General features: G+C 39.6%; 1 protein-coding gene and 1 pseudogene across 1 annotated transcript in view; one reads left to right on the top strand and one right to left on the bottom strand.

Moving 5' to 3' along the window:
- Positions 1–22340, top strand: part of YES1 (YES proto-oncogene 1, Src family tyrosine kinase) — a 78018-nt gene that overhangs the window by 7785 nt on the left and 47893 nt on the right. The gene's annotated exons all lie outside the window — the stretch shown is intronic.
- Positions 5600–5696, bottom strand: LOC136133362 (U6 spliceosomal RNA; annotated as a pseudogene).

Here is a 22340-nt window from a genome sequence, read left to right as displayed (position 1 = left end):
TTTTTTGTGTCCTTTTTTCTTTTTCCCACCCATTCACTCCTTCTGCTAGGTATTGGGTAAAGATGGAAGAAAACCTGTTTTATTTTTAGATTTTATTTATTTTCTTTTAAACAATTTTTTGGCTGCATCGGGTCTTAGTTGCGGCATGCAGGATCGTTCATTGTGGCGCGGGCTCTTCGTTTTGGCACGTGGGCTTCGCTCTAGTTGTGGCATGTGGCCTTTAGAGCACATGGGCTCTGTGGTTTGCAGCACATGGGCTCTCTCGTTGAGGCGCGCGAGCTCAGTAGTTGTGGTGTGGGGACTTAGTTGCCCTGCAACTTGTGGGATCTTAGTTCCCCGACCAGGGATCGAACCCCGTCCCCTGCATTGGAAGGCGGATTCTTTACCACTGGACCACCAGGGAAGTCCCAAGAAAGCCTGTTTTATGTCAGATGCTTTGCTATACATTCATATACATTTTCACGTTTAACTTAAATCTTTGAAAAGGCATTCCAAAACCACAGAGGAATCATGCATAAGATAGGCTTTTACTACACACAAAGAAACTGAGGACCAGTAAGTATATGTAATTTGCTAAGGTCACATGGCTCGTTGATGTGACTGAATAACTGACAGCAAGACTGTTTCCTATAAGACACCTTCCTTAGGGATAAGGAGCAATGATGGAAAGGGCGATTTTTTATCTTTTTCCTTCTTCCTTAAACTGTACATTTGTATCGGGTTGAGAATTTTCAACACTTACACTTTTCTTTTTAATGGAATTAGCTTTGTGGTGCATATTTCATAATGGGTGTTGAGGTCAACTATTATATGAGCTAAAAAATTGGGTTATTACACTAACTAAACTGTAGCTACAGCCCACATTACAGAGACAGTGTTTGCATGTTTTTCCAATCAAGTTTTTTTCCTATCTAAATTTAATTCATGAGGGAATTCCCTGGCAGTCCAGTCCACGCTTTCACTGTGGAGGGCCTGGGTTCAGTCCCTGGTCGGGGAACCAAGATCCCACAAGGCTCCCACAAGCTGTGTGGCGTGGCCAAAAAGAAAAAAATTCATCAAAGGAGCAAAGGAGCATGCAGAAGTGGGTTATTACTCTAACTCAACTGGAGTAAATGTGGTTCATTTGTAAGTTTGGGTTTGTAAAGTATATATATAGTCTGTCTGTATATAGTCAGCCTCCCCCCATACATATTTATATACATATATATAGTTTATGGTCAAATCAGTTTTCCTTCTGTGCAGTATTGCCTTCTTTTCTCCTAAGTATATGATTTATTCCTCGATGAGTTAGTAGAAATAGATGGAAGCTCTGTATTGTCTAAATTGTCCTCCATCATGTTTCAGGCACATGCTGCAGAAAGAGCACACTTTCTGATTTGCTCTGTCAGTAGGATGGTGGTTTCCTGCACCTTGGTACAGACTTACCAACATTGAAAGCTGCACTTCCTTCTTAAGGAAATCCAGTAGAATTCTTCCACATTGGCTTGTTCTTTTATTTATTTAAAATTTTTATTATTTTATTTTTTTGGCTGTGTTGGGTCTTCGTTGCTGCGCGCGGGCTTTCCTCTGGTTGCGGCCAGCGGGGGACTCCGTTGCGGTGCGCAGGCTTCTCATTGTGGTGGCTTCTCTTGTTGCAGAGCACGGACTCTAGGCGCGCGGGCTTCAGTAGTTGTGGCGCATGGGCCTAGTTGCTCCGTGGCATGTGGGATCTTCCCGGACCAGGGCTCAAACCCTTGTCCCCCGCATTGGCAGGTGGATTCTTAACCACTGCACCACCAGGGAAGCCCTGGCTTGTTCCTTGAAATCTTATTGTTCCATGAATTCCTCACTCTTTGCATGAAGAGTCTCATCTAAAGCTCTAAATGGAAATTTTGTTTGCTACTCTTTTGCTACTGTGTCAAGTTCCATTGACAGTGATTTCCTTCACCACCTTAGAAGCCTTTTCTTCTTTGGCTTCCTTTTATTTCTTCCGTTGTATCTAAGAATGTACCCTTTGTCCTCTCTTATAAGCTGGAGCATTGTTTTCTATGGGAATACAGCTTGATTTTGTTGCATTATTATCCTACATAGAATATCCGCAGTACAACTCCACACATGACTGCCAACAGTTCCATCACTGCCTGTGTTTATTGAGTCTACATAAGGATTAGCAGATAGGTTTAAACTGTTGTGCCAGGGACTCCCCAGTGGTCCAGTGGTGAAGAGTCCACACTCCCACTGCAGGGAGCACGGGTTCCATCCCTGGTTGGGGGAACTAGAATCCCGCATGCCACGCAGCGCAGCCAAAAAATAAATATATAAAATACCCTGTTGTGCCAACTCTATGAGCTTAGAATGGCTTCCACTAGGTAAGCTCCACGAGGGTAGGATCTTTATTTTGTTTACTGAAGTTATCCCAAGTATCTAGAACAACAGCACATAGTAGGCACGTATTAAATAGTTTTAAAATATGGGCAAGTACAGCAGTTCGCTGGCAATATTTGCTTGCCATGGGCATAGGAGAAAGGAGTGTCAGCAGCCAGCTTCTCACTGAAAACTCATGCAGTAAGTAACCTCAAGACTCCTTGGAGTGGCAGGCCCAGTGCTAAACAATGGCATTAATGCTCAGGATGAATTCAGATAAACACTCTACTTGAGTCTGATGAAGAAACTGAGATTTGATTTAGCAGTGACTTGTAAATGTTAAGGAGAAGTAAGAATAAATGGGTTTCTTTTCTTTATATCATAGTCTCTAACTATATCTCTAGCAGCCATGCTTCTTAAAAACTCTAGCACACATCGGTTCCCCATACACTGATTGAGTCATATGCTTGTATCTGGTAGAACTGAGACAAATAGTCCTTGGCAGGGCAGCTACCTTCCAGTGACAACTTTACACCATAGAAGGGGAGAAGGCATTTTTAGTGGAAACGTAGCTGTCTCTGCCACAGAAGGGAACAGGAAGTAACCTAGTAGTTGAATGAGTTAGGTATATGGAAATACACTATTTAGTTGTATAAACATGATTAGAATATTTATTTGAAAGGTGTGGGCACAGATGGTATTTTCTTAATTCGGGCAACAATATTAGTACAGGAGCAAACTAACGGTGATGGTTTAAGATTCTAGTGGGCAATATACCACCTAAAGGAATGAATTTCCCAGACTTTTTTATATGAAAAGTTTGAGAAGCACCCTGGTAGGGAAGGGGGTCAGAGTAGAATGGGGCTTTTATCTAAATACATTTAGATAGCACTTTTAGTGATTGAGAAAAGACAGTAATTAGCCGTATCAAAGAATTTGGTGGGGAATAGTGGCAGGTGGGAATTATGATGGAGCTAAACCTCCCTTTCCCCAGTCTCACCTCACACTTCCCCTTCCCCCCACCCCCTTAAGCCACTCCTACTGGGGCTTAGTTTTTGATTTTTTTTTTTTTTAATGAATAGAACGAACTCGTAATAAAGGTCAAGTAGAAGAGAGAGTCAAGAACCTCTTAGGTTGTCAGAGGATGAATAGGATTTTTAGGATGATTGATGCTTAGAAGAGGGAAAAACTAATGACAATGTAGACGATTCTTCGAGATAATCACAGCCAGCAGTAAGAAAAAAGCCACAGATCACAACTTCAGAAAGTCGAAATGATAGATCATAAGAAACAACTAGCACGTCTTCTTTTTAATCTCCTAACTTCTGGAACAAGAGGATGCTCTTTAATGGAAAAGCTAGAAAAAAAGTATAAGAAACTAGATAGTAGATAGTAAGAGGGTATCTAGCTTTGACTGATTTCAGGCTTCTAGGTCCAGAAGAATTCCATCTGAAGGTTCTAAAAGACATTTCTGATATTCCCAGGACCCCACCGATAATAGAAAGAAATCATGGTGGACTTCCCTGGTGACACAGTGGTTAAGAATCTGCCTACCAGTGCAGGGAACACAGGTTTGATGCCTGGTCTGGGAAGATCCCACATGCCACGGAGCAGCTAAGCCTGTGCGCCACAACTACTGAGCTGCGCTCTAGAGCCTGCGAGCCACAGCTATTGACCCCGTGTACTGCAACTACTGAAGCTCGCACGCCTAGAGCCCGTGCTCTGCAACAAAGAGAAGCAGTGAGAAGCACGTGCACCACAACGAAGAGTAGTCCCTGCTTGCCACAACCAGACAAAGCCTGCGTGCAGCAACGAAGACCCAATGCAGCCAAAAATAAAAACAAAATTAAAAAAAAAAAAAGAAATCATAGAGACAGACATCTCAAAAAGAAAGAAAAATGATTAAATGATGCCTTAAAAGGTGAATTTTAATAAATGCAGACAACTGAAAGTTGCCTTTGAATCTGGACAAGATTCTGTAACAGTTTATTAAACAGTTACCATTTATAAACAATTGGAATGTTACAGAGAAGTAATTCTTAACAGTTAGTTGTCCAGCAGTGCTTTCTTGGATTGTTGAACCACCTCTTTGTAGTCTGAGTAAATACTGGCTCTAGATCATCTGTCAGTGGTATTTTCCTGTGTTGGTGAGTGGTCGGACCTGATAAAGCTTAGTTTCCTTCTAACAGCAAGGGTCAGTGATTCCTTTTCCAATTTATTTATTTTTTGGTCTGTTTTATTTTCCCCTTTCTGTAATTAAGTCTTCTAATGGCACTATAGACTTTGCTTTATCTTTCTGATATTCAGAGTCAGGAATATTAACAGGTTTAAAGCTCTTTTTATGTATTTCTGGATTTTTTTTTTAAGGAAAATTAAACTGGAGTATGGGATAAGCATGTGTGTTTATCCCGTAATATCTGTGAACATTGTTTTATTTTTATTATATATATGAACAAAGATATCTCAGAGTTATTTTTATTTGCTTTTTCAGTTGAAGTCTACTGTGCATTTTTCTGTGCATGCTCATAACCGTTGCCAATCTTGCTCTTGGGTTGTCTTTTTCTTAAAGACTTTTACAGATTCTTCGTGTACAATGGATATTAATCCTTTATGTTGCAAACACTTCATATCTCTGCTTGTCTTTATTTTGTTTAATGTTTTTCTTTTATCTTAAAGTATTACAAGTAATTTTCCTTTTGTAACTTCTGAATTTTGTGTTCTAAGAATACTTTCCACAGTTGACAATAATTTAAAAAATTCTATTTATAGGTTTTTGTTTTGTTTTATGTTACAAATAATTTAGCTGTTTACTCTGAAACTTATATATGTTGTAAGATAAGGATCCAATTCCTTTTTTCTTTCCTCAGATGATAGAGCTCACCAATGCTGTTTATTAAATCTAAATCTCTCCTTTTACCACAGATTCAAAATGCCACATTTAGCATTTACAAATTCTTTTACTCTCAGGCTTGTTTTGGGGCACTCTTTGTTTTCCCGATATTTACTTGTTTATTCCTAGGCCAGTACCACATAGCTTGATGATGAGGATGATCATGACCCTGGTAACAACAGCAGGAGCAGCAGCTAATGCGTATCGAGTATTACCTGTGTACCAGTCACAGTGGTAAATACTTTAACATATTTTACTGATTCATTTCTCACAAAACCCAGAGTTAGGTATTCTTTTTTCTTTTGAAAATCTGGCTTAAATGTTCTGACCGGTAGCCATCTTATTTAATGAAAGGATTTTCTTTCTTTAAATATGGAACACTTCACAAATGTGCCTGTCCTTGCACAGGGGCCATGCTAATCTCTGTATCGTTCAAATTTTAGTTTATGTGCTGCCAAAGCAAGCAATTGAGTTAAGTATTTTCAATATCTTTATTTTTACAGGTGAAGAAGTAGGTTTTGAGAAGTTATATTTATTCGGGTCACAAGCTAGGACTGTCACCAACTCTGACTCCAGAGCCTATACTCTTAACCATGAGGTTGTGATTACTAGTGGGACAAATTTCCTCATTTTTCTTTTTTTAAAAATTTCTCGGGCTTCCCTGGTGGCGCAGTGGTTGAGAGTCCGCCTGCCGATGCAGGGGACCCAGGTTTGTGTCCTGGTCCGGGAAGATCCGAGATGCCGTGGAGCGGCTGGGCCCGTGAGCCATGGCCACTGAGCCTGCGTGTCTGGAGCCTGTGCTCCACAAGGGGAGAGGCCACAACAGTGAGAGGCCCGCGTAACGCCAAAAAAAAAAAAAATTCTCAGCTATTCTTATACATTTGCTTTTCCATATGAACATTGTGCTTTTGATCTAGATAATGTTAATTATTTAGATTTATTTAGGGAAGAATGGACACCTTTATAATAATGGATCTTATTATCTAAAAATAAATGGTTTGTTTCATTTATTAAGGTTCTTTATATCCCACAGTTTTATTTTTTTAATATAGACTCTGAACATTTGTTGTTAAGCTTATTCATAGGTATTATTTCATGTGTGGTTTTAGAAAAACTTGTTATTTGGAAATAATTTCAAAGTTACAGAAGAGTTGCTAACGTTTTGCCACATTTGATTTTGTCATTCCTTTCTTGTATATGTGTGTGGGTATCCTCCCCACATCCCCACCTTGAAAGTTAGTTGCAGACATCATTCTCATCACCCTTAATTACTTCGGTGTACATTTTCTAAATCAGGGACATTTTCTTATACACCGACAGTACAGTCAATCGAATTCAGGAATTTTAACATCACTATGACACAGTTATCTAATAGACAATTGTTGTAGGTTGAATTGTGTTTCCCCCAAAAGTTCTAATCCCCAGTATCTGTGAATGTGACCTTATTTGGAAATAGGGTCTTTGCAGATGTAATCAAGTTAAAATGAAGTCATACTGAATTAGGGTGGGCCCTAATCCAGTATGACTGGTGTACTGATAAGAAGAGGAAAATGCCATGTGACAATAGAGGCAGAGATGGGAGCGACACAGCTGCAAGCCAAGGAGTCCCAAGGATTGCCAGCCACAACCAGAAGTTAGCAGGAGGCAAGAAAGAGTCTATCCAGAGTTTCAGAGGGAGCGTGGTCCCGCTGGCACCTTGATTTTGGACTTCTGGCCTCCATTACTGTGAGAGAATACATTTCTGTTGTTTTAAGCCTTTTTAAAAATATTTATTTATTTATTTTTAATAAATTTATTTATTTATTTATTTTGGCTGTGTTGGGTCTTCGTTGCTGCGTGCGGGCTTTCTCTAGTTGCGGCGAGCGGGGGCTACTCTTCGTTGCCGTGCGCTGGCTTCTCATTGCAGTGGCTTCTCTTGTTGCAGAGCACGGGCTCTAGGCGTGCGGGCTTCAGTAGTTGTGGCACGTGGGCTTAGTAGTTGTGGCTCGCGAGCTCTAGAGTGCAGGCTCAGTAGTTGTGGCGCACGGGCTTAGTTGCTCTGCGGCATGTGGGATCTTCCCGGACCAGGGCTCGAACCCGTGTCCCCTGCATTGGCAGGTGGATTCTTAACCACTGTGCCACCAGGGAAGCCCATATTTACTTATTTTTAAACAGCAGCCCTAAGGAGTTAATGTCGCAGTCCATAATCAAAATTTTTCTAGTTGTCCTAATAGTGTTCTTTATAACAAAAATCCAGAATGTAACCCACTGCATCTAGTTATGGCTCTTTAGTCTCCTTTAATCTGAATAGTTCTTTAGCCTTTATCTTTCATGATGTTGATATTTTTGAAAAGTCAGAATGCTTGTTTTGTACAGGGTACCTTATTGAGGATTTGTGCTTTCTCGTGATTAGATTTAGATTATGAATTAGGGCAGGAATACTACTGATATATCAGGGGTATTGTGTCGTTCCTGGTATAGCCCATCAGGAGGCACACCTTGTTAGTCCCATTATTAGCAGTATTAATTCTGCTTAGGTAAGGTGATATCTGTCAGGTTTCTCCACTGTAAAGTTAGCATTTTTCTCTTTTTCATTAATAAGTGATATGTAGGAAAATAGTTTTAGACTCCATGAATGAGTCTTGCCTGAATTGATTATTGAAATGATGGCTGCAAAGTAATACTTTTCTGTGTAATTCCTTCTATGTTTATTAGTTGGGATTCTGAAAGAAAATCTTCCCTTCTTACTCATTTATATCAGAGTGATTTTTGGATTTTCTTTTTAGTCAACAGGTTATAATCTATTAGTGTCATTCTTTTTTTTTTTTTTTTTTTTTTTTTGGTACGCGGGCCTCTCTCTGCTGTGGCCTCTCCCGTTGCGGAGCACAGGCTCCGGACGCGCAGGCCCAGCCGCTCCGCGGCATGTGGGATCTTCCCGGACCGGGGCGCGAACCCGAGTCCCCTGCATCGGCAGGCGGACTCTCAACCGCTGCGCCACCAGGGAAGCCCCAGTGTCATTCATTTTGATGCTCAAATTCATCCTGTATTTAGCCAGCAAGAGCCTCTTCAAGATGGTTCCTGTACACTTTTGATATATCCACATCATGTTTTGAGTATTACTTAATTTTCTTGGTGTAAGATGTCCCAGGCTCTGAAACTGAGCAGAGGGCTTGTGTGTCTGCAGTGCAGAAGGCCAAACTCTGACAGCAGGAGTTTGTAGCAAAGTAAGGATTTGTTACAGGGTGCCATGCAGGGGAGTGGGAGACAAGCCTCAGGCCCACTCCAGCTTGGTCATTGAGTTAGGGATATTCTTAAAGGGGAAGAACAAAGAGGCATGGTCTTGTGACCATGTGTCACAAAGAGGCATGGTCTTGTGACATTTTTCAGTCATAGTTTTGGGAGTCAGGATGTTTCTGGTTTATGATTCTCCCAGCCAGGTGGTCCATGGCTTGGGGGTCTGTTAGCTCATCTTGCCCTGGAGAAATGACCTGAGTTTGTATATTACTGATGATATCTGCATCAGCAGCTTTAGGCATCTGACTCTGGTTGATTAGTGTTCAGTTAGCATGGCATTGAGGTCAGAGGGGACAAGAAAGGGGATAAAGTTTTGGATAGACATATTAACCATAAACTTTGTAATGGAGCTTGGTTTTAGGGGGATTTGGTTTCAGTCCCCACTCCTGTTTTAACTTTCCCCAAATCTTTCAGGGAATGGGGCGACAGCTGCTCTGGCTACTTCTTGTTGAAACAGGGTGTATTCTTGTCTCAATTTGGGGAATGGAAATGTTGCATACCAACTTTCAAAACACTTGGTCAAATAGATCATAGGTCACCATGAAACAATACTTATTCACTTAACAAAGTGACAATAAAAGATTTCAAAAGCAAATATATAGAGTTAGAACAAATTACTTAAAAGGTAAAGAAAGTTAGCAGCTCAGTATTCCCCACAAAAAAATTTTTCTTAACAAAGAAAACATATTCAAGTTTTGTACCATATTACCTTTAATCTTAAAATTCATTGACTCAATTAAATTCATCCTGATCTTAATCCTGACCACACATAGAATTCATTTTTTTTTTTTTTTTTTTGATTTTAATTTTTGTCTGCGTTGGGTCTTCGTTGCTGCATGCAGGCTTTCTCTTGTTGCGGCGAGTGGGAGCTACTCTTCGTTGTGGTGTGCGGGCTTCTCATTGTGGTGGCTTCTCTTGTGGCGCGTGGGCTTCAGTAGTTGCAGCACACAGGCTCAGTAGTTGCAGCACATGGGCTCTAGAGCATGTGGGCTTCAGTAGTTGTGGCACACGACTTAGTTGCTCCACGGCATGTGGGATCTTCCCGGACCAGGGATCAAACCCGTGTTCCCTGCATTGGCAGGTGGGTTCTTAACCACTTTGCCACCAGGGAAGTCCCATAGAATTCCTTTCTATGGATTCTTTATTTTCTCTTGCAAATCTTCTGCAACTTTCTGTATCCATATTAATTTGTCCCCTACTTTCTTTCCCTTAACAAAATGCATTTCCATTCCTTATACCTTCTTTTTCCTTGCATACAAAGATGTTTTCCATATTAATTTTTAGTTTTAATTACATTAATTAAAATTCTCAACTCTTAAAAACCTTAATTTCTGATGGAAACTAAGAAGTAAGTAATTGTGGATTGTTTGTCGTACCACTATTTCCCCATTGGCAAATTTTATGAACATATTCTATAACCTCTAGAAACATACATTTCCTCAGAGCATAATTTTTTTAATTGAAGTATAGTTGATTTACAATATTATGTTAGTTTCTCATAACATAGTTTCTTTCCTCAGCGTGGTACAGGATGTGTCTAATAAACCCAGACGTCTTTAGTTTTTCTCTCGTAAGAAGACAAAAGTAGATAGACTTGTTTAGCAGTTAATGTTTCAGTATTTTATCTTATTTGAAATGACCTGGATATTCAATGAATTCCCATCATTTAACTTAATTTAGCAAAACTTTAAAGTTTCAAGTTACCAAAAGTCTGGAGAAACTATTTTTACTTGCAATTTTTATTTATTTTTTTCATTTTTGGCCACGCCACGTGGCATGTGGGATCTTAGTTCCCTGACCAGGGATGGAACCCGGGCCCCCTGCGTTGGAAGTGTGGAGTCTTAACCACGGGGCCACCAGGGAAGTCCTTGGAGAATCTAGTTTTAAATAGACATACCTAAAACATAATTATGCCTTAGGAGTTCACCTAAAACTTCCTATCTCTTTATCTCTATTTCATTACTTATGAGAATACCAAGGTTGCAAATAGTGAGTCTACACGTTACCCACAACTTCTGTCCAACTGCTGTAAATTGGGATTTCCCATGACACCTCCTTGGGTTTGATAATTTGCTGTAATGGCTAACAACTCAAGAAAAGTTTACTTGGTTACTGGTTTATTATAAAAGGATACAACTCGGAACAGGCGATGGAAGAGATGCACAGGGTAACGTATGTGGGAAGGGGTGTGGGGCTTCCAGGTAAGCCACCCTCCCAGAACCTCCAGGTCTCTTCAGCACCTGGAAGATCTCTGAACCCCTTCAGTTAGGATTTTTATGGAGGCCTCTTTACAGAGGCTTCACTGATTAAACCATTGACTGTTGGTGTTTAGTTCAAGCTCCAGCTCCTCTTCCCTCCCCTGAGGTGGGAGTGTGTGGTGGGGCTGAAAGTTCCAGCCACTCAATCCACTGGTGGGTTCACCCTAGGGGCTTTCTACTAGTTACCACTAACACAAACTCAGGGACTTGTGAATAACAAAAGGTGTTCCTTCACCTTTATTGCTCTTATCCGTCAGGAAATTCCAAGGGTTTTAGGAGCTCTGGGCTAGGGATAGGGAGGAAAACCAAATACATATTCCTTATTGTTAATCACAATGTGTCAAGTAGCTCCTGGCCACATGGGACAGTAGAGCAGTTGAAATGTGCTGTTAAGTGTGAAATACATCCAGATTTTGAAGACTTAATATGATAAAAAGAATATAAAATAATTCAACTTTTTTGGTTGATACATGTTGAAATTATAATCTTTTGGATATATTAGGTTAAGTAAGATATTATTAAAGTTAATCTCACCTGTTTATTTTTCGCCTTTTTTTTTTTTCCTGCTATGCAGCTTGTGGGATCCTTGTTCCCCCACCAGGGATCGAACCCCGGTCCTCTGCAGTGAAAGCGCGGAGTCCCAACCGCTGGACCTCCAGGGAATTCCCCTATTTTTCACCTTTTTTAATGCGGCTACTAGAATATTTAAAGTTATATATGTGACTCACATCATATTTTTGTTGGATAGCATTGCTCTAGATCCAGGCTGCCTGGGAGTTATCTTTGATTTGGATCAAGTTACATAATCACTATGCCTCAGTTTTCTCACCTTTAAAGGAAAAGTAAAAAGAAAAAGCCTTTAACTCACAGGGTTGTTTTAAAGATTGAGTAGGTTAATGTGTGCAAGAGTACTTAGAACAGTGCTTGGCACATAGTAAGTGCCTAATGTTGTCTGTTAACTATTCCCAATATGAGTGCAAACTGCATGAGGGCTGGGACTTTTGTTCACTACTATATCTCCACTTCTTAGGTTCTCAGTAAGTAATTTTTGAATGAATAAATGAATATGGAGAGTTTTTGAGTAACGTAGGTAGTGATTGGGAAGGAGGTTTCTTGATTATCCAGAATGTCTGTTGAAAAAATATTACAACCAAGAAAATTGCATCCCTAAAAGACAGGTGGCGTGGACTTCTCTCTTAGGAAAAATCTATATCAAAAGGTTAGAAAAATCAAAAGACAAATTAGATATATTTTGAGATTAAAAAGTAGAAAATATATATTATTTGCACTGCATTTTCCAGGCTGTCCGAGACTCTCAATAAAAATTCTCTAAGCCTGCAAAAAAAACCCTAAAAAACTAAAAAACAATACTAAGTCAGTGATCAAATATCTGGCGGTGGGCTAGAAGAGCATGCTGCTGCTGGTCCTTGGTGTCTGTGGTATTTTAAGGGCTTTTCAGTGCTGTTGTTTCCTCAGAAAAACTCTTAATTTGCTAGGGACTAATATTTGCTAGCAGTCCAAGAGAGTGCGAAGATTCCCCGACTTAGGAACTCTTCACTAGATCTTTCCCTTGTTTCCCCACTTCTTGGCTCTGTAGAGACCCCAAACCAACTGTCAGGATTCGGCTGTCAGTAAAAAAATAAGGAAACTTTTTTCTGTATGTTTTGGAAGAGATTAAAGAGCATAGAACTAGTTTATTCTTGACAGGTGTCAGATAATTTACCCATAAAATATTTAATAATTTTTGATGGAATTTTTGACAAGGTTTAAACCCCTTTCATGCTTATTGATTTATTTAGGTCTCCTGTCTTTTAACTGAGTTAATTTTATTAACTTCCATTTGCTTAGATAGTCATCCTTTTCATCTGATTGTTAAAACTTTTTTAAAGTTCCCGTTTATAGTTTTTTCAAATCTTCTGTTGCTCTAGCATTCTTTTCACACCTAAAACTGTGTACTCGCCCTTTTCATTTCTTGATTAAGATTAAATCTAGTGATTTATCTATTTCATTGATTTTTATTTGTAAATCACATTGGAAGTTTTTCCATTATAATAATGAAATAAAAGAAAATTAAAAGAAAAATTAATTAGAAACAACAGGAAAAGAAATCTCAGTATGATTTACAAGTTAAAATCCTCTTTTTGAGTTTCTTTGTTTTTTTTCCCTAAATTTTATTTGTATTAATTTCTTTTTAGTAATAGGTGTGTAAGACTATGAATTTTGCTCTGAATACAGCCTTTGCTATAGCTCATTGATGTGGTAGGAAGTTGTTATTCTTTTTATTTTATAATTTCAGTTTGCATTTCCTCCTTGACACAAGAGTATTGGATCATGAAAAATCTTATGTATTCATGTTATTTAGGAAAACTTGAAAAAACACTCGTGTGCCATTTCTTTAGGTTTTATAGCATATAGTATTCTGTTGTCAATACTCAAAAATGATAAATAGGAGAAAATTGTTTCCAGTCAGAAATAGTTTATGCATGTATAGGTAACTTGTCTCATGGAATTTTAAATACCCATTCCTCAAATAAATAATACTATAAAATGTGGGCCATAATAATACAACCCACCTTTTTTATATACTTGCTCTAAGCAAGCAAATACTGCTAATACTACTGTAATATTCTGGTAAGAGCACAAAATAGTATCAGTATTGCAAAAAATCTTAACCAATTCTAATACAGTTTTTGTGGCTCTTGTTGGAAACTTGCACTCCTTTATATGATAAACCGTAAAAATCAAATGCAGTCTTTTAACTTTTTAATAAGATGTTTTAAATGTTGACATATATTCACATAGTTATTACATACATGTTTTTAAAAATGACTTCAGGATTGAAATAGTATAGCACAGAAGTAAGGAACAGTTCAGAAATATTGTACCAAGGTTCTGGCTTTGATTCTTAGGTCATGCTAAGGAACTAAAGACTGTGATCGTTTATAGCCTAGGGTAAAAGGCTTCTCATGTAATATGAAAGTAGAAAGAAAGAAAACATCAACTCTTCTTTGATTAAAAATTTCATGTCTCCCCTTTTTTTTTTTTTTTTTTAAATGAAAGGAGGTTTAATCAGGGAGATACACACTCCATAGACAGTGTGTGGGCCATCTCGGAAGGTGAGAGGCCAAAAACTTCATGTCTCCTTTTAATGTGACAGCTCCATTGGACTATGATAAAACCATTCACACTACTTCCACATTAATTTTTTACTCCCAAGAGCCAAAGCAGGCAAATTGATATTCTTTGGAAATTCAAATGTAAATGGATGAAGTCCTTCAGAAAATATGTCATGTAGATCTGTTTGATTTTATGATATAGATATGGTCCTTGGAGCTTGACTATATAAAAATTTGATAAGTACCAAATCTTATTTTCCTATAAGTTTTCATTTACTCGTGTCTATAACATTCCTACCTATTTCTAAGTGGAGTAATAGCAGTTGCTAAATAATAATGCAGAAAACCGATATTATCAATTGTTGTTGCCACCTTGAATTGATAAGATGATGTCAGAAATGTCTGGAAATGGTCAACATGCATTTTACCTTTCTCATATAGCTGCTGTTTTCTTGTCACCTACCTTATACTGACATTTTGAGGCTAGAGCAGTTGTTGAGGTCATAAGCATTATCAGTTTTCACAGATTAAAGGAGATGTAGATAACTAGTAAATTAATCTTGTTAATTATTATGGATTAAGTTTATTTTTATTTATTCTTGGCTGCGGTGGGTCTTTGTTGCTGAGCACAGGCTCTAGGCGTGCGGGCTTCAGTAGTTGTGGCTCGTGGGCTCTAGAGTGCAGGCTTAGTAGTTGTGGTGAGTGGTGAACTTAGTAGTTGTGGTGAGCGGTGAACTTAGTAGTTATGGTGAGCGGGGGCTACTCCTCGTTGTAGTGCCTGGGCTTCTCATTGCGGTGGCTTCTCTTGTTGCGGAGCACAGGCTCTAGGCGTGCGGGCTTCAGTAGTTGTGGCTCGTGGGCTCTAGAGTGCAGGCTTAGTAGTTGTAGTGCATGGACTTAGTTGCTTCACGACATGTGGGATCTTCCCAGACCAGGGCTCGAACCTGTGTCCCCTGCATTGGCAGGTGGATTCTTAACCACTGTGCCACCAGGGAAGCCCTAAATTTATTTTTACTTAGGGTGATTTTTTTTTTGTGTACTACAGTCTTTTTATCTCCATTCCCTTTGGTTAAAGAAGCCAGATTCAAACATTAATTTGTTGACTAATATTTATCTTTTGGGTCAAGTCCTAAACATTGATGGGGAAGAGAATCTGTAATTCAATTCAACAAACTTAAAAAAAATTTACATCTACTCCAGGCAAGGCACCATATTAATAAGGCTTTTTAGGAGGTAAAAAGGAAACTCTCCTTTCTATCAATTAAGTATTCCACTTCTTTAGATAACCTGAGAGAAATATTGTATTGGAGTCTTAAAGTACAATGGCAGATCAAGAGAAAGGCCCATTCAGGAGACGCCAGGTGAAGGTAAGATTTGAGAAGGTTTTGAAGGATAAATAAAATGGACATTCCATAGGAAGCTGGTAATAGGAACAGAGACACAGAGAAGATGGACAAAGCAGGGTGCTTTCTGGTTATAGTAAATAGGTATGCTTGGAGCATAGGAATAAGGGGTCAATCATATACTTAAAAATGGTGGCTCTCATCATTACTTAAAAATGAGTGCCTGCTCATCACCTGGGATGTCTGTTAATGTGTAGCCTCCTGAGTTCTACTTCCAGAAATCGAATTCAGTAAATCTGGACTGAGAGCCAGGAATCTTCATTTGTAATAAGTACCTCAGACCCTTATCACGCAGGTGGTATGGAAAAATTGAAAATAGAGACCCATTTATACAACTTGAAGCTTTAAAGATGTTCAGTTTGACAGTGGTAGACCACTGGAGGTCTGGAGTCTTACTGTCTCACTTGCCATGTGACCTTGGACAAGTTACTTAATCCTCTGTGTATCAGGTTCTGCATCTGTAAATGAGGAAAGTAACAGTAATTGTTTTTCAGAGTGTTTTGAGAATTAAATGAGATAATTCATTTTAAGTGGTAAGCACAGTGGCTATAACACACTAACTGTTCAGTAAGTGTTAGCTCCTTTTGAAATCATTGTCATCTAATTAAGAGAAATATATTTATTACTAGGTTATGATTAAATTCATTAGTTATTTTACCCTACATGCTTAATCAGACTACTTTTTGGTATATTACCTTGTGTATATTACTTTTGCTCATTCATTTATTCAGAAAAACATTTTGAAATGTAGTGGGTGTGCACAATATTAGATATACAAAAAAAAGAATGTCTTAACTACTTGTTCTTGATTTGCTAAATTATTGATTTTTGTTTTAGTAATTGATGACTAAATACATGCCTAGCAAATTCAATACTTTTCTATTTGGAGCAAAACAATATAATGTAACAGTTCAATTGAATGAATTTTAATTCACTTAAAAATGCAAAAGTGGCAAAGAAATTGTTGGAGGGCTTTAGTACATTTAAAGATATAATTTTAAAGCAGAACAAAAAGCTATACATTTTAAAAGTACAGCATTTTAGATTTTTCCTTTAAAAAATTTATTAGAGGGAAATTTAGCAGTATGTAATCAGTTTTCCAAAAGCACAACTTTTGACTCGCTTATGGATGTCTTTTCTATCAAAGTATTTATATAGTCAGTTTACATTATTTGCAGTAGTTATGTTCTAGAAAGTCACCTTGAACACTGATTTAGTGAATACTGAACCATTGCTCCTAGAGGAAATACAAGGTTAGGCCCCTGTGAGCCTCTGATTACAACGTTTTGTCAGCTGATAAATGTATAATCTGTTTTATGTGTGCTTCTATTTAAAAACACACCTTATTTATATTTTCTTTTGGAGGAGGCAAATAGTTTATCTAGCAAAACAGAGAAATACAATTAGATTTCACTAAGTTTACAGTTATCTAGCCTTCTTCTTGAGCTCTCCTGAAAGAACTAAGATTCCTTCCAGTAATACATCTTAAGTCTGCCCTAGAAGGCTCAACAAGTAGGGAGAAAACTACTAAAAACACACCTTATTTAATGTGTATTGTTGATTCAGTAACACTGAACTAACAAATAGCACTATAACTCGTGTCTGAATGAAGCTTATCCAGCACACATTTTCTCTAGAAGGTGCACCACAGCCTTGTGTTTAGAGAGAGGACAGCGCTTCAGCAGCAACACCTGGGATACTATTTTAAACAGTAACATCACCAACAAAAACACAAAAAGAAAAAAGAAAAGAAAGTGGCACTAGATAGACCGTGGAAAGGACACTAGTTTACAGTATGAGAGCCTTGCTTGCCCTGAGCTGGGTACGTGTGGATCTCGCAACTCATTTTTCATAGCTCTGCTCGTGTCTGCAAGTGTCTGCTAAAACACCATAAATTATCATTGGTTTGGGAGTTACAAATAAATCTTAACAAGCAGGCTATTTTGCAAATATGGAATCCATGATAATGAGGATTTATTAATGATGACATTTTTATAAGTAGTGTATGTTGCAGAATATCTTCTGGGCTAACCACAAGAGACAAAGGTCCTATTTCAGATTTCCTTAGCTCTCCTGCATGTGTCACCCAAATTCAGTACTCCTATATTAAGCACCCCTCCCTCTCACTCCAGAGGGGAAAAAAGGAAAACGCCTCCGTGTTTGGTGTTATGCTGTTGGTGTTGTGCTGTCAAGGAAGTCACCCACCCACTTAGTCTCCCGTCTTTGAGTCCTTGTGATTTTGGTAATTGCTATGCTGAGACCAGCTTCCTAACGAATTCCCATTCAGGGGACACTGAAAGAACAGTTGGGTCCAGAGTGTCATCCAGACAGGCTGCTCGTAATGCCAACCACAGCCCTGTTACCAGGACTCGGACCTTTTACAGTGCTTCTCTCTCCTCCAGCCACTTAGAGCCAGGCCAGCTCTGCCCGTTCTTATTTCTTCCTCCAAGGCTAGTACTTACTTCCCTTTGTAAGGGAAGAGGAAGGTGGTACTCTTACTGGCTTATTTCCCTTTAAAACCTAGTTAAATGAATGAGTTGTTCATTTGATTGATTCAACTACTTTGTTCTACTTGGTTAAATTAAACCATTCTCCTAATTTAGCAAAGTTATGTTGCTTAGTACAGAATTAGCTTTAAATCATAATAAACTCTGAACCCTAACAGACTAGTGTGATTTTTTTTTTTTTTTGGCTGTGTTGGGTCTTCGTTGCTGTGCGTGGGCTTTCTCTGGTTATGGCGAGTGGGGGCTACTCTTCGTTGCAGTGCGCAGGCTTCTCATTGCAGTGGCTTCTCTTGTTGCGGAGCACGGGCTCTAGCTGAGCAGCCTTCAGTAGTTGTGGCACACGGGCTCAGTAGTTGTAGCGCACAGGCTTAGTTGCTCCGCGGCACATGAGATCTTCCCAGACCAGGGCTCGAACCCTTTTCCCCTGCATTGTCAGGTGGATTCTTTTTTTTTTTTGTAATACTGAAGTATTTATTAGTCAAGTACTAATAGTGATTATACAGTTTTTACTCTTCTTTGTACGCGGGCCTCTCACTGTTGTGGCCTTTCCTGTTGTGGAGCACAGGCTCCAGACGCGCAGGCTCAGTGGCCATGGCTCACAGGCCTAGCCGCTCCGTGGCATGTGGGATCTTCCCGGACTGGAGCACGAACCCGTGTCCCCTGCATTGGCAGGCGGACTCTCACCAACTGCGCCACCAGGGAAGCCCGTCAGGTGGATTCTTAACCACTGCACCACCAGGGAAGCCCCCAGATCAGTGTGATTTTGAGAATATATTGATTACAAGTATGGGCACAGTGGCAGGCAGAATTATGACTCCACGGAGAGATCCATGTCCTAATTCCCAGAACCTGTGAATGCATTAGGTTAACACGGCCAAGGGGAATTACTGTACAGTTGCAGGCAGAATTAAGGTTGCTAATAAACTGGTTTTAAAATATGGAGGTTAGGGCTTCCCTGATGGTGCAGTGGTTGAGAGTCCGCCTGCCGATGCAGGGGACACGGGTTTGTGCCCTGGTCTGGGAAGATCCCACATGCCGCGGAGCGGCTGGGCCCGTGAGCCGTGGCCGCTGGGCCTGTGCGTCCGGAGCCTCTGCTCCGCAATGGGAGAAGCCATAACAGTGAGAGGCCCGCGTACCGCAAAAAAAAAAAAAAAAAAAAAAAATTACGGAGGTTAGCCTAGATTATTTAGAGGGGCTTGGATTATTCAGGGGGGCCGTGGGCCCAATGTAAGAACAGTGGGATTTAAGAGTGGAAGAGGAAGCCAGAAGAGTCAAAAGAAGTGTAAATGGCAGAAGCAAGGCCAGAGAGAGGCAATGCTGCTGGCTTTGAAGATGAAGAAGGTAGTCATTGAGCCAAGGAGTGCAGCAGCCCTTAGAAGCTGGAAGGAACGAGAAAACCAATTCTTAGATTTCGTGGAAGGGAAAGCAGCCCAGCTAGACTTCTGGACTGTAAGATAATAAATTTGTGTCGATTAAAGCCACTACGTTTATGATAATTTGTTAAGGCAGTTATAGAAATAGGTAATTTGAATAGAAGTTATCAATGGATAATTTGTTGTGGTAGAAATAGAAATAGAAAACGCTGAGACAAGATCTTCTGAGTTCACGCTCAACTTCTGACCCTTTTGTGATATAGAGCCAAGTTACTTAACCTCTCAGGCCTTAGTTTCCTCATTTGTAAAACAGGGGTAATAGGACGTATCTTCAATGGATATTGTCTGGATTAAATAAGTTAGTGCATCCAACACCTTTTAACTTTGTATACATCTATTATTTAAATTTTAATATGGTGAGCATGTAGGAAATTTGCAATTAAAAAGAGAAAAAAGTAAAAACTTTATTACAAGAAGAAATTAGAAGTTATATTTAGTAAGTGTCTTATGAACATTTAGAATTACAAGAAAAGTTTCGGCTATATGTATGACAAAATATATAGAATTAGGGGCTTCCCTGGTGGCGCAGTGGTTGAGAGTCCACCTGCTGATGCAGGGGACACGGGTTCGTGCCCCGGTCCGGGAAGATCCCACATGCCACGGAGCGGTTGGGCCTGTGAGCCATGGCCACTGAGCCTGCGCTCCGCAACGGGAGAGGCCACAACAGTGAGAGGACCGCTTACCGCAAAAAAAAAAAAAAAAAAAAAATATATATATATATATATATATATAGAGAGAGAGAGAGAGAGAGAGAATTACAAGAAAAGTTTTGGCTCTATGTATGACAAAATATATCTCAAAAATGGGCTTTTTTTTTTTTTTTGCCAATGTGAAATTTTTTTTTTGTTTTTGTTTTTGTTTCTCGCGGTACGCGGGCCTCTCACTGCTGTGGCCTCTCCTGTTGCGGAGCACAGGCTCCAGACACGCAGGCTCAGCAGCCATGGCTCACGGGCCCAGCCGCTCCGCAGCATGTGGGATCCTCCCGGACCGGGGCACGAACCCGTCTCCCCTGCATCGGCAGGCAGACTCTCAACCACTGCGCCACCAGGGAAGCCCCCAATGTGAAATTTGACTAGGAGTGTTAGTAATTTATCATGCCAGTTTTATTATACTTAAAGGAAAAAGCTAAAAAACTAAGTATATTACAAATATCATTATCAGGTGAAAAATTGACCAGCATGAGATACAAGCTCAGGAAAATCTGTGTGTTGGGCAGGGAAGCAGAAATTAACTCGCTTCTTACTGTTTTTTCCTACTGTTTCCAATCAACTAAATTGAGCTTTCAGATTTAATTTTGTTATAACATTGTATCCCTATTTATTGCTAGAGAGCTGTAAAAGGTTATGTGATGGTTTTTCCCACATGGTTTTTCCAGTTAAGGTTTTTTTTTTTTTTTTTTTTTTTTTTTCTGTTCAATTTGGAACAAGGTATGTGGAAGGCATTTAGAGTGTGCTAGTTAAAAATTTTTAGAAGTGTTTTTGACGTCTTTTCTCAACTTTGTCTTTGGGTCTCTAGATTAAGTATACTGTATAATTTTAAAACTTTCTTAGAATATCCTTGAATCCTCTTTCTTTATAAAAAACAAATGTTTGGGAATTCCCTAGTCCTCCAGTGGTTAGGACTCAGCAGTTTCACTGCCAAGGGCCTGGGTTCAATCCCTGGTCCGGGAACTAAGATCCCACAAGCCATGCAGTGAGGCAATAAAAAAATAAAATTAAGTAAGTAAATTTACCTTAGTAGTCTGTTTTGCATCATTAGCTATTGAGATCAGAAGTTCAGGAAGTTAGAAATAAAGAGAATATAATCCTTTTTTTTTTTTTTTTTTTTTGCGGTACGTGGGCCTCTCACTGTTGTGGCCTCTCCCATTGCGGAGCACAGGCTCTGGACGCACAGGCTCAGCGGCCATGGCTCATGGGCCCAGCCGCTCCACGGCATGTGGGATCTTCCCAGACCGGGTCACGAACCTGTGTCCCCTGCATCAGCAGGCGGACTCTCAACCACTGCGCCACCAGGGAAGCCCAATAATCCTTTTTATATATGCTGTTATCAAGTTTTCCATTCATATAAAATTTAAAATCAAAGAAGTATAACTTAAAACATGACTAATTACTAATATATTCTTATTGTAGCTAATTCACTCGAGTAAAATAGTTCTCTCCAAATGTTAATAGCTTTCACTTGGTGGAACAGTAAACGCCAAGTGTTTTGATTGCTCAGACTCCCTTATTTTCTAGGACCTTCTCCACCATCTCATGGTTAAAGTGGGATCTGCCATTTCCGGTGGTGATCCCACCTCTTGACTTAGAGAGACAGACCCAGAAGCAGGTAGCTGACCCAATATGGGCCAGAGTCCTTTAGGAATTTGGAATTGATACTTAGAATCCTCTGTCTGGCTCTAAAATGAAGATCATAACTCTGGAACTGTTGATAGCCATAACTCTGGAACTGTTCTACCATGTGAAGTCAAGAGCCAAAAAGCCATTCTCCCACAGGAGAAAAGAATAAGACAGATGAACAGAGTAGCAGAGGTGAAAGATGGAGAGGGACTGAGACAAATATAGGAAGGGAATGGAGAAGAGAGGGGGATTAAATAGGCAGGGAGAAGAGGAGGAAAGAAGAGGGGGTTGGGGAGGGAGTGAGCAGAGAGAGGAGGACTCAGGAGGAAGAGAGAAAAATGAACAAACTAACTTTTTATGACTTGGGCTCCTGATTCTGGGTTTTTCTTATGACCTTGGATTGGATTCCATGAGACACTGCTGTAACCTTTATTTAAAATGCTCTTTTTGCTTAATCTACCTCTAGTTAGTTCTGTCCTTGTAGCCAGAATAGTCTTAACTAAAGCAAACACTTGTTTTTGTTACGGTACTGCTAGCTGCTCTACATACAATATTAGTTAATTCTCACAACCTTTCATGATAGATATCATTCCTCCAGAAAAATGAGGGAACCTGGGTTTAGGAGAGATTAACTAATTTGATCAAGAATCCCAGTAGCTATTAAGAAACAAAACCAGAATTGAAATGTGGTCTAATTCCAAGTCAGTTCTTATTCATTCACTCTAAAGACATTTATTGACCATCTTCTGTGGGCTGGCACCGGGCCAAGGTACAACAGAGACCA

Source organism: Phocoena phocoena, chromosome 13 (assembly GCF_963924675.1).
Source record: "Phocoena phocoena chromosome 13, mPhoPho1.1, whole genome shotgun sequence".
In the NCBI taxonomy this organism is placed as follows: domain Eukaryota; kingdom Metazoa; phylum Chordata; class Mammalia; order Artiodactyla; family Phocoenidae; genus Phocoena; species Phocoena phocoena.
The sequence above is the reverse complement of the archived record's forward strand: the minus strand, read 5'-3'. Positions and strand labels throughout refer to the sequence as shown.